The sequence below is a fragment of the Podarcis liolepis genome, assembly GCF_965112155.1.
Source record: "Podarcis liolepis genome assembly, chromosome: 5".
NCBI lineage: Eukaryota > Metazoa > Chordata > Lepidosauria > Squamata > Lacertidae > Podarcis > Podarcis liolepis.
Genome location: NC_139556.1, coordinates 23,597,817 through 23,611,538, shown reverse-complemented (window position 1 = coordinate 23,611,538; position 13,722 = coordinate 23,597,817). Strand labels below are relative to the sequence as shown.

The following is a 13,722-nucleotide window of genomic DNA, read 5'->3' as shown; positions in this document are numbered from 1 at the left end:
ACCAAGAACTAACTTAGTTGGTCTTTAAGGTGCTACTGGAAGGATTTTTTTTATTTCGCTGTGTCCGAGAGCCCACACTACTATGCACTTGTACAGCTAAGGTGTAAAACTCCCAATAGCCCCAGGCAGCATGACCAATGGTCAAGTGTGGTGAGAGTTATAGTCCAGAAACATCTGGATGACCACAGGTTTTCCCTTCCTGCCTTAATAGCATCCTCATGAGATGCTATGCTATAGCTATGGTATACTATCTACAAAATTCCATAGGAGTTTCATAAAATAAAGATCACATCTCAAACCTTCTGGGACATGATCTGTCCCCTAAGTTATCTGGCTATACATTCAGGATGTAAGTGTGAACCTTCTCATTTTGCCTTCATAACTGTGAAGAAATAAGAGGGAGCTCCTTCCCACATTCCCCTAAAGCCTTCACTATAAGGGGTGGGGTTGAAATGGACATCACGGTTACCCAGACTATTTGGTACAGCCCTTTCTCCAAAAGTGAAAGTTAAAGGTCTTCATTCTGCAGCAAGGGGTGTTGGTGTTGATCTTTAAAGCCCTAAATGGCCTTGGTCCAGTATACCTGAAGGAGCGTCTCCACCCCCATCGTTCTGCTCGGATGCTGAGGTCCAGCTCCGAGGGCCTTCTGGTGGTTCCATCACTATGAAAAGCAAAGCTATAGGGAACCAGGCAGAGGGCCTTCTCGGTAGTGGCACCTGCCCTGTGGAACGCCCTTCCATCAGATGTCAAAGAGATAAACAACTACCTGACATTTAGAAGACATCTGAAGGCAGCCCTGTTCAGGGAAGTTTTTAATGTGTGACATTTTGATGTATTTTTAATCTTTGTTGGAAGCCGCCCAGAGTGGCTGGGGTACAAATAATAAATTATTATTATTATTATTATTATTATTATTATTATTATTATTATTATTGAAAGACGAGCTGAGGTTGTTAGGTATATGCAAGAGTTCAGTTAGCATCCAGCATTTGTCAGAACGTGCTGTCTCTTCTTGGGGAGCTGTCCAAGGTACTGAAGGTCCTTTCTCTCTCCCTCCTCCCCCTCCACTCTTGCTTTACTATCTGCAATCTTAAAGTGCATTCAAACTCCTTCGCTGCCCCAGCTATGTGCTTTATCCCTCTCCCTGACCTGCTTCCTTTATATTTCACCTGGGCTTACCTTAGCCAGGACTGGGCACTTTAAAGGTTTGCATGTTTGGATACTGTGACTAGCTGTCAGATGCTTTAGAATATTTATTTATTACATATGTAACCTGCTATATTCCCTAGATCCTCAGGGGAACATCATTCCTGATAGTCAGGCATGAGTGCAGTTGTTTATATAGTCAAAACAGCATTACCCATGCACAAGCAGGTTTTGCTGAAGTACACAAAATATTTACAGAACAATGGCAAGGAAACATCATATACAGCCCAATGAGCACTGAGCATGCTAAGTGACCACAAAATGCTGAGTGTATGTTGTGGGTGAGTAGAAAACCAGGTGAGAGGATTTGCTGTATTGGGGAGGAAGGGATGGTTGGCTGACTGAAACTTGGAAAAAGAGCGTTCCACGCTACAATAAATTTGTTGCTTGTTCCAGTTGTACCTGGGACTATTTGCTTTTCTCTTTCACAACAACCTGATGAAGATGATTAGGTTAGAAGAAAGTGACTGCCTCAAAGTCACTCAGTGGGCTCCATTTTTCTGAGTGGAGACAGTATCAAAAGTCTTCCAAATTCATTTTTTTTGCTCTGTGCCACAGTGCCCTAGCCTGTTCAGATGTTCATCTGATAAGTATAGCTTATCTTCAGAGCTAGAAATACCAGGACCTTTCAAAGGATTTGCACTCAAGTTTTCAACCACCCAAAGTGGCAATTCAATTTTTCTGTAGTGGGGATTACTGTCATCTATTTCTAATAGTAATTAGAGTATGTTATCAGTTGAAAATACTCTCCTCTTAAACCTTGGTTTTACTACATCAAATAGCAATTAATTTGTATTACAATGGTTATCTGCTGATACCTACTCTTTTATTGTACTGTTGTTTTTTGCTGACAAGCTCTTCAAATAAATTCTTTCCATACTTCCTGACATTATTGGTGCCATGTGCCAAGTTACAATCTGTACTTACACTTTATCCTTTGAATTTATGTGATGACTGCTTCATCTGTCATTAACAAGTGGCAACACAGAGACACTCAAAATGTTCTTCTTGGTTATGAATGGCAGCTGTGATTAACATTATTCTGCATTACTAATTTGGGCTCAAGATCTTCTGCTTTGCCCAGAATGTCTTTGCAGTTCATATCTGTCTACTTCTTCATTTCTTAAACAAACATCTTATTAAATCTTCAGGAGAGTAAGGCAAATGCATATGTTAACAAACATTAAGGAATATTTGAAAACCAACACAGTTTGTATGTTTACTGATTAGCCTATTGGATTTTTAAAAACAAAACCTTAATCATATACAGCAAGCAGCTGTTGTTTAATAAGCACATTTAAGGAGCCATTCTGTACATGCACTCTTTTATTAAAAGCAAAATCTAAACCCTGTGTGAGAAATATTCAGTTCAAACACTGCCAGTGTTAGCTTTCATGGTACATTACTTCATTAACCACTGTGACAATATTCGTACTCTGTTTTAATGTCTCATGAGAACACAGCACAAAGTCTATAGAACACAGCAAGTGATGTGCTTCTGTGAGTCTATATTTGTAAATATGCACATAACAGTCACTGGCTATATAAGGGATGGATCAGTATATTTCCATTCAGTGTCAATTTCACATGTTCATATTTCATTGCATCACATTTGTACATTAATCTGATTTTTAAGAAATACATACATGTTCCATATGTGAGCAGAGTGCAAACAATGAGCTGCTACTGTGCAGCTCCACAATGAGAAAAAATGTATCTATTTAGCTATGGGGAAACCCCTCCTTATTTAGTTTAAATGCTTTAGCATGAAGGTATGGGGAAAGTGTATTTTGAAATTGCCGCCACATAATTCTCATCAGGAACTATGACGTTTGGACATTAAAATATGGTTCCCTCTTCTGATTTCCACCACTCAAAACCAAGTCATCCAGGGCTCAAAGCCATTTGAACAAATGAGTGTTGAACAAATGAGATGTGACATATCTGAAAAATGAATTACAGTGGTACCTCAGGTTACATACGCTTCAGGTTACATACACTTCAGGTTACACACTCCGCTAACCCAGAAATAGTGCTTCAGGTTAAGAACTTTGCTTTAGGATAAGAACAGAAATCGGGCTCTGGCGGTGCGGCAGCAGCAGGAGGCCCCATTAGCTAAAGTGGTGCTTCAGGTTAAGAACAGTTTCAGGTTAAGTATAGACCTCCGGAACGAATTAAGTACTTAATCCGAGGTACCACTGTAGTTAAAATTTGGATGTATTTGAAGGTGTAACACTTCTTTTTTGTTTCACTTACCAATCTGGAGATTTCACATAAGCTTCACATAACACCAAACATCACTGCAACTACTATTCAGATTCTACCATCTTGCGTTTGATATATGGCCACAACGCATCACATGATCCCACCTCTGAAGCCCTATTTTGAATGCATCTAGGACAAATTCAAGATGTGTAGGAAATAATCTGAAGAAGGATGAGTGCACACACACTCAACTCAAGTTCCAGTTACAAAATAGCTGTATCAGGCATGTTAGGACATAACCTACTCACTCTTCAAAGTAAATCAATTTCTTTTCAAACACTCAGAACGTATCTATCTGTCTGTCTCTCTCTCTCTCCCCCCCCCCCGGCAATCTTCACCTTATGGGAAAGGTCACATAGAAAATCCAAGATTGCCTTAGCAGCAGAAGTGACTGAACAGCAATATAGGGCCCAACTTTCTCATGTCATTTTATGCAAAAGAAGAACTGTGGGAGCTGTGCAGTTAAACAAAAACTCATGGATTTAAAAGTATTTTCCATATTGGCTCCACAAATCACTTCCAGCAGATCACTTGGATTTACTGGATTCAGGATTCAATAGCTTAAATCTATGTACACTGGCTTTATCAAATTGTGGTTTGTGGCCAGTGCAGACAAAAAAACAAAAACAAAACAACAGATCACAAACCAAACCTTTTGCTAAGGGAGTATAACTTTGAATTCTTCTCCACAAAATCCCCACACAAAGAAAACAAGTATGGCTAGGGAGAATACTATGGTTGAACCCTTCTCTGTGACATATGCACAATTGGATGAGTTTGATCACATGATTCCCCCACATACCTGCAGTAGTATAAAGACTCTCCTCCTGCAAGAGAGGGAAGTGGTTGTGGTCGGGAGCCGGACTCCGCCTCAAGCAGGGGGCGTTAGCGCCCTGTCTCCCACTCACCTGGCTGGTGCCCACGCCCACGGGCAGGCACCCAACCAGGTGCCTGCGAGGGGGCGTGTTTAGCAGCCCAAATTGCTGCGGCACCAGCCTTCCGGCCTCACTTTTCATCGTCCCGTTGCAAGTCACCCACCCTCCACTCCCTTAGAGCTCAGGGTCTCAGTTTTCTTTTGGCCTTGCTATGGACCTTAGCTTGGTCGCCCTGGTTGTCCGGGGGGCCTGGTAGGAATTTTTCCATTTGGCATTAGGGTTTTTGGTTTTTTCGCCTACCTCGTAGCAATCGTCACAACTTTGGTGGTATTGGTGGGTAGGTTAGGCATTGGAATAATGTGTTGTGGTGTGTCGAAGGGCTAGGTGTGGCCATCGCCTATGCCTTCAATTTTTGGGTATTCCGTTAAAGGAATCTGGCGGTTGTGTATTCTGTCCGATGCCTGCGTGGCGGGAGGCCATGGCACGACCCTCGGTGACATCAGGGGAGAGCTTATAGTTGGATTAGCATCAACAGGCTCCACCTACTGGTGAATAAACCCCCCTGTTTTAGACTCACCCCTCTCTGAGGGGGTGGAGTCAGCTGACGTAATCCAATGCCTAAGCCAATACATTTTCACTTGCTGTAATCAATAAAGTTGTGGCCTTTTCTTGCCCATTAACCTTATATCACGTGTCCTCGTGCTTTCATTCCACTACGCGGGGATCGGGTCCTCGAACCACAATTTAAGAACTATTTCCCCATATAAACTGATGCTTGAGTAGGCAAGTGAAATCACAAGAGAACTCTCCCTTCTTAAGTTAAATCCTATTTGTCTCTGGATTTTAACTAAGGTCCATCACTACATACACGATGAACTGCCAGAATAGTAATAGCTTTTATCTGTTCATCTACTAAGTTTGAAGCAGCTCCTTTGAACTCTCCCCTTCTTTGGCTGGCTCAGCTACTGCTATCTATAAATATTTCAGCTCTCATCAAAAATACATCACTTCAACATTGCTCTTACACCTTTGCAGTGCTGCTCAAGACAAGCCAGATTCTGGTCCCAATCCCATTTAAGAGCCATAAATCCCCTGTATATTTCCAAGACCAATTGAAGTCAACATTAGATTATCCTGCTTTATTTTTTCATGGAAGTGGTGCATCTAACTTTTTGTGTGTTAAAGGTAAGAATGAGATACAATTCTTTTGAAATTGGAGAATTGCGTCTCCCCTCCCCCCCCCCAATGGTCTGTGTGACAGTTAGATGTGAAATATGCAGAGCTCAGACTTCCCTTAGATACTGGTTGCCACCACCTACTGACTTGCAGAGAAGTCTCCCTTTGCCAACTAACACGAACCAGTCTGATTTAATGTGTTGGGTGAGATAAATATGCCTGCTAAACTACCCAAAACAGAAAACAGATTGTTAAACCTGAATTTAAGTAAGGGCCATAACATTCAGAACAGGCAGTGGTCCAATATACAAAGTCCTTAATCTAAAACAGGTCCAACTCCCAAGAGACTGCGATCTACTCACAGTATAAAAAAACGGGCAGTGATAGTTGTTGAGCTTTTTTTGGGAGCCAGAGTTGATTGAAAAGGAATAAACTTCCTTTTCTTTCTTCTCTGATTCCTCTCAGTGTCTCTCTCTCTCCTCCCCTCCTCCAACTACTCATTCCTAACTGACGTTCTTCTCCCTGTCACTCACTCCCTCTTCCATTCCAAGTCCTCTGCTGTCAATCACTCTTCCATTTACCCTTCTGTTACAAAAGGCTTCCATCTGGGGTGGGGAGGGAGGGATAATGTTGTTAGATGTTGGACCAATCACTCTATTTGAGTTTAACCCAGTTTTTCTCAATCTGCGGGTCCCCAGATGTTGTTGGACTACAACTCCCATAATTCCTAGCCAGCATGACCAGTGGTCAGGGGTGATGGGAGTTGTAGTCCAACAACATCTGGGGACACACAGGTTGAGAACTGCTGGCACATAGGGGTGTTGTGAGGGGAGAAAACACACCTGACTAGTAGGATAGTTAAAATCTGAGCCCATGGAGGAAGGGTGGAATGGAAACAATTGTAAGCTGATTCTGTCCACCCGCCGCATGGCTTTTGTAAGTATTTTTATTGAAAATTTTTAACATAGAACACAATAAAAGCCAAACTTTCTATAAATCTGTTTTTAACAAACAACAACAAGAACTCACTCTTAAACCTATTCGTACATTATTTTTTGCCTTCACCCTTGTCGATTCCTTTTCTTAACTACTGTCTGTCAAGGTAAAGGAATTCCATCAATATTCCCATAGGATTTGATCCTCCATTAGCTGCAGTTCATGACCTTGAGCTCCTGGATTTGACAATAAGTTCAACTTGTCTGGTAGCATCTGTTCTTCTCTGCTGAATTGATTTTCCATCATTGAGGTCACTCTCTTCAGCACCCTTTCCCCTTAATATTATGTTTAATAAATGTCACCGCATGAAAACTTAGGGCTTGGCATTGCTGTGGGTTTACTGCTTCATATGCCTGTTTGAGGTACATAACAGGATTGTTTGGGGAGGGGGGAATTAGATAGGATAATTCAGCACACTAGATTTCTTCAAGACTTGTAGCACCCTGAGCCCAGCCCCAGTAGACTCCTATCTTCTCTGGCCAGCAGACGAATAGGAGAGAAAGGTCAGCAGGAGATGGACTATTTGCATTAATAGAGGTACTGCACCAGCACAAGATTCTCATACACCCCACTGTAATTTCCTCGTTATTCACATGCCAAAATGGATGCAGAAGTATGGCAGCAAGTTTGAATTAACCAAACCTTCAGCTCATTAGTTGTTGGGGGACAATTTTAATGTGGGCTTTTTTGAAGTGGTGTATTTCTGCAACAGGGAATGAAAACTAAAATATCATCAGGCCCCCTTTCCTGATGACCTACTTAAACTGCCTCATACTGCCTTTGATATATCAAAATGGCACTGGTATTGAAATCTTGGTAATATGCACATTTGTTTAAACTTTAACCCATTGATTGATTAGAAAAGAACTACTTGAGCAACTAAAAAACAAACAAACTTTGAATCGGTTGACAGACCTATCAGTAACAGAGAATATTAACTTATTCCTTATGTCTTTATTATGTCTACAAAGGATTGTGCCAAAAATCACAGCCTCACTTTCTGTTCCTCGACATTTCTTATAAAAACTGCTTGTAAATTTACTTTGCCCTTGGTGATACCATCACATACCCATTTTGCAAGGCCACTAGTGCAGGAGGGATAAAAAAAAGCAGAAGGGTAGGAAATGGTGCCTAAGAATCAAGCCGAGGAAGCCATGATATCAAGCAGAATATTTACACACACACACAATTTAGGTTGGATGCAGAAAGATAAAGTGACACCTGGCTTGAGAGCAGTACATGTGAAAAGGATCTAGGATTCTTGGTTGACCACAAACTTGACATGAGCCAACAGTGTGACTCGGCAGCTAAAAAAGCCAATGCAATTCTGGGCTGCATCAATAGGAGTATAGCATCTAGATCAAGGGAAGTAATAGTGCCACTGTATTCTGCTCTGGTCAGACCTCACCTGGAGTACTGTGTCCAGTTCTGGGCACCACAGTTCAAGAAGGACACTGACAAACTGGAACGTGTCCAGAGGAGGGCAACTAAAATGGTTAAAGGCCTGGAAACGATGCCTTATGAGGAACGGCTAAGGGAGCTGGGCATGTTTAGCCTGGAGAAGAGGAGGTTAAGGGGTGATATGATAGCCATGTTCAAATATATAAAAGGATGTCACATAGAGGAGGGAGAAAGGTTGTTTTCTGCTGCTCCAGAGAAGCGGACACGGAGCAATGGATCCAAACTACAAGAAAGAAGATTCCACCTAAACATTAGGAAGAACTTCCTGACAGTAAGAGCTGTTCGACAGTGGAATTTGCTGCCAAGGAGTGTGGTGGAGTCTCCTACTTTGGAGGTCTTTAAGCAGAGGCTTGACAACCATATGTCAGGAGTGCTCTGATGGTGTTTCCTGCTTGGCAGGGGGTTGGACTCGATGGCCCTTGTGGTCTATTCCAACTCTATGATTCTATGAATGGAAGAAGTTCTCGCAGTGGCACTATTCTGCACCCAGTTGTAGAAGAGCTATCATAAGACTTTGTACACCACTGACTTACTACATGCATACATCCTGAGGTATCAAACAGCTCAAAGAAAACTTTCAGGAAAATGTTTACTCTGCTAAATTGTTAGGCCCTAGTCTCCAAAACCCAAACAAAACTGGAGAGTTTTTGTCTCAACTTGGATTAAAAAATAAATTAATTAGAGTGGCATTTCAAATCAATATGAATGACTGTGACAACAAACTCAGAGGGTGGAGGTAATCCTGCATGGCATTTATGCCACAGTAATGACTCTGAAGTAAAATAATGTGAATATTTCCATTGAATATTTGCATGAAATGGTGTGAATATTAAAAAAAACTAATAAAATACGGTACTAATTTACTGTGGAAGTCAGGTTCTAAGTGGATTAGCTAAGGCCACTAGCCTGTCTTCAAGCGCAGCAAGCAAATACAAATATAATGTTACTTTATGTTCACTTTCAAAACTGAGTATAGATTAACTCTACAGTGTTAAAAAAAGTTCTGTTAAATTATAACAGGCTGTTATAGAGTTCCAATGTACCTACTAAAAGTTAAACATTATACAATACAATGGTAATTATTATTATTATTATTATTTTAAAAAAAATATTTATTATAAAATTATTTCCATTACATCCTTTGCTCTAGAATCTGCCTAGGCAGTCTCAAACCATGCCACACATTTTTTTTTTTTGGAGAGTAATATTGCAAACAACAACACCTGAATGTGTGTAAACTACATAATTTCAGTTTATATGCCATCCTTCATCACACGTGACCTGGATCTGACACAAGTAATCCTAGTTCATGTAATCAGTCTGTTCACTTATCATGCAACTGAAAATATATGTAAAGGCAATGATTTAGCTAGATGGGGAAGAGCTAACATGACACCATCTAGATGTTATTCAACTCTGACCCCCAGCACCCCACTGCAACTAAACCAAGCACCCCCAACCTTCGGCTCTCCAGATGTTTTGGACTACAATTCCCATCATCCCTGACCATACTGGTCCAGTTAGGTAGATATCATGGGAGTTGTAGGCCAAAACATCTGGAGGGCTGTAGGTTGGGGATGCCTGAACTAGATACTGAGTGACATGCCATGAGTGCATTTCCTAGTAGAAGGAGCTCCCCAGCCACACAGATGAGAAAGGCAAGTTTCCTTGTTCTAAAGGGGATGGTGAATGTAGCCTGACCCCAAAGGTGAAGCTATCATGGAGAAGGCAGCAGAGAAGGTGCTCAGCTAGGCCAATGCTGGAACAAATGGGCTTGTAACCATGCCTACAGGATACTTGCAGAAACTCCTACACCTTTACATCTTCTTTGGAAAAGGTAGTATAGAGAGAGATACAAGAATATGCAGGAATTACGGGTAAAGTAAAAGAATCTTGGAAGGGGAAGGAGGGAAGTCATTGAATGTATGGGTATAATTAAAACCTGAAAACTATTATGACAGAGAACTCCTAGTCACAGACCCTCCAAGTGTCCCTGTTTACAGAAGCTATCCTGGTTTCTGATTTGATCCTGGAATGTCCTGCTTTCCCTTAGGATGTCTCTATTTTTATCGGAGAAATGTTGGAGGGTGTGAAGTTATCCAACCCACAAGTCATCTGAAGGCAGCCCTGTATACAGAACTTTTAAAATGCTTAATATTTTATTATGTTTTATTGATGTTGGAAGCCGTCCAGAGTGGTTGGGGCAACCCAGTCAGATGGGAAGGGTATGAATAGTAAAATTGTTTTTAATGGAATATGAGGTCCCTATTTTTATTGGAGAAATCTTGGAGGGTATTCTAGTCACCCGTAACAGCCCCAGTTCACTTGCAAAGATTTATGTGCACCAGAGCTTCCCATACTATCTCATACCTCTCAACTGCCCTGATACTGCTGGGACAGTCCCAGAATTGGTAAAGCCATGTAAGGTGTGAAACTGCCCATAGCTATCGCCTGTAGTATTTTCAATGCCTGGATGAAATGATAATGTAGCATTCTGTTAAAAAGAAGAGAAAATAAATCTAAAGTCTATACACTGACTAAGTGATTATGAAAACAGAACCAGAGGGCTATATTTATTCTACGAATTAATTCATAATATTGGACACACCAGAATTTTCAAGATTGCTACTAAGTCTGTAGCTGTTGCAGCCTCCGGGTCTGATGATTTTGCATTTTTATAAAGCACTGCATTCCCAGATGTACCAGGGAAAAAGTAGAAGGACTCAGAGGAGCACAGAACCACTGCAATACATCGGAGCATTTTTCAATGATTCATAATTTTCATTAATCGTAATTATGCTTTCCCTAGACTCAAAACTCTAGAGAGTTTGTCAGGCTTTGCTTCTAAGCCAGCTTCCTTTCTGTGGAGGAATGTTTAAGCCCTTCCTGGGGAACAAACAGATGGAAAAATTGTCATATAAAGAAAGCCCAGCAGGTGTTTGAGTAAAGCCTGTCATGTTAGCTCAGCGACAATAACTGGAAGGATACTGAGGGGAGACAATAGTTTTCAGACAGCTAAAAATTGACTACAGATCAGAACATAGCTTTCCTTCATATTTCAAACTTCTATGAATATTGCAATGCAGTTCTTAGCTTTAAAATGTATTTTGAGATATAATACATTTAGAAATATTTTATTTTGCGGGAAAATGCTTTAGAGCACCCATATTTCCACGCACAATTTTTAAAAATTGCAGATAAATGCAACATGGTGTGGGATTGTTATGAACATATGTGAAATTATGAGAGATCTTCACTCAAAAGCATGCCTATTGAACAACTATGATTGGCAGAACAGTCACGCAGTTATGTTTCCACAAAGATGGGCTGTTGAGCTCACCACCCCAGTATGCCCACTTTCTTCTTGTTCCCTTGCTTCCAGGCCTTTTAACTATGACAGTCTTCACTATTTTCTTCAGTCTGAGAAGCGTTGTCTGAAATGTGTTGGTTGCTAGTCATGAAAATAGGACGGAGGTGAGGGGGGCAATTGGAGAAATAGCCAACGATGCGACAAATGGACTGTTTTCACCCCAGAGGAAAGCAGTACTAAGTGGGAAAAGGATGTTGGCAGGGCTATCTCAAGAGAAAGCCATTGCCTTCCCCTCTTTCTCAGCTTTCAGCCAGTACCTGTCCTATCTGCACTAGCAAAAGAATTGAGAAGGTGAAGGCAGACAAACAGATTCACAAAGATGTAGCACATTATTTAATATATTAACACACTTGGATGAAATGTGTTCAATGCAGATAAAAACAGGACTTCGTCTCTGGTTGTTATTCATTTCACTGAGATGCTGAACCTACTCTGCTCATTGTACCATCAAACCTAATCTCTGCACTGCCCTGCCTCCTTCCTTGTCTGCAGTATATTTACATAAACAACAAACTGTCATAAAATTTGATGGCTGCAAACAGGAGTAAAGATAAAGCACAAGAATTGCTTCACACCTTTGCCAGATGAGCCCAGAAAGGTCCCTCAAGGGGAGAGAGATTATTCCAAGACTCCACATAGCAGGTATATTGTAAAACAGGAAAAATATAAAAATATACCCATGAACTACCCTTCACACAACACAAATCCGTGGAGGATGATGCCAACAGGGAGGCAAAGCTAGAACATTCATTAGAACACCCGAACATGGCTATAATGGCAGCTATTTGACTACATGACAGAGAACTGGTGAAATTCCGGGGGAAACAAGTTCTGTAGCTTTGTACATTTCTTCTGATCATGAATTAAGTCAGGAAGTGCCCCATACCATAAAATCTTTTGGGAAACTCTACTACATAGTAGGAAGAAACAAAATGCAACCAGCTAAATTTAATTCCACAACTATGAAATCAGCACAGTGTTTTGAAAGCTGTTACCTACAGTTGCCACTTTCCATCCACAGGAGAGAAGATGGAATAGGAAACTGTTTAGGTCCTGATACATATCCGCCGGCTGGCAAAATTAAGTCCATCCCTGCCTTCCCTTCAATAACCCACTAGAAAATAATAGTAAACAGTAAAATTAATTGCGTGGCGAGTTCCCGCCCCCCACCAGGGAGAAATAAAGACACAGGACACCAAGAATTAAGGTTAATTAGGCCACAACTTTATTGATTTCAGGAATGAGAGGTATTGGCTTAGGCATTGGTCCTATCGACTAGCCGGCTCCAGCCCGATTGCTGAAGACCGACAAGGGTTAACACCATAAGGGGGAGTCCTGCTGAGGCACGTCAACTAGGAGCTCCCCCGGGTCACCGCTCGGGGGTGTGCCTTAGGCCCACACCTCCATAGGCTTTGGACAGGGCCACGCCCCCCCGGAATTCTTTATCGGACTACCCATTGCTTTTGGGGGGAGGTGATGGCGTTTCCTCCCCCCCACATCCTCTTAACCCCTCCTTACCAATGCCTAACTGCCACTCGAGCAACCGCTCGCCGCCAATACCCTCATACCTGTAACCAATCCCTGTTCCCCCTTGCTATACCAGTCAGCCATATGTCATTTCCCGCATCCGAAAGATGCACGCCATCAAACCGGTAGAGGGCCTCATAGCTGAAACGTATGCCCGAGTGGTCAATGACCTGTCCACCCAGGGCTGCCACACTACACACCACAGCCCGATCCAAAGCTTTCCTAGCCCTATTTATGGCTATCAGGCACCGGCTATCTCTCCAAACCCGCCTCTCCATCAATGAGGCCCAAAGAATGGTGATGTCTGGGTAAGAGGCCACGCCCCCCAGCCACCCGATTGGCTGGCTGGGCGGACGATGCAGCCGGGATTCCCTCAGTCTCACAGGGGCTGGTTCCAGCCCCTGCGCACGTGGAGTGGGCATGAAGCCCGCAACCCCACCTCCTTGACAGGTCTGGAAGTGGCTATATCAGCAAATAATAATTAAACAGTTTACACTCAACAATTACAATAAATAATTACTAAACTAGAATAAAAAAAATGGCAGATCACAAAGCATTAAAAATATGTAAAAAGATCAAATTGAGAAACAAGGAAATACAATCTATAAAATTATTATTATTTTAATATCCCTGAACTCTTCTCTCTTCCCAGCTACTTCTGTTGTTCTTGAAGTCATGGTCTGGGAAAAGCTCCTGGAGCTGGAGAGAGGCACAAGGTAGGTGGAAAAAGCCATTGCGAAGTCTCTCTCCCCTCACCTGTTGTTGTGCCTCATCTGAAAACTCCTGCTCTTAGCTCATCTTGGACCACTGCCTATGGGGAACCAGTGGCCCTCCAGATGCTTTTTG

At 41.9% G+C, this 13,722-nt stretch overlaps 1 long non-coding RNA gene across 1 annotated transcript in view; it reads left to right on the top strand.

Annotated features, from left to right (window-relative positions):
- The window catches only part of LOC310706768, a 93,388-nt gene extending 79,794 nt beyond the window's left edge, over positions 1 to 13,594 (top strand). The window contains exon 3 of the long non-coding RNA XR_014526163.1: positions 13,529 to 13,594. This is a non-coding gene — a long non-coding RNA (uncharacterized lncRNA). The remainder of the gene's footprint in view (positions 1 to 13,528) is intronic.
- The last annotated feature ends 128 nt before the right edge of the window (positions 13,595 to 13,722 follow it).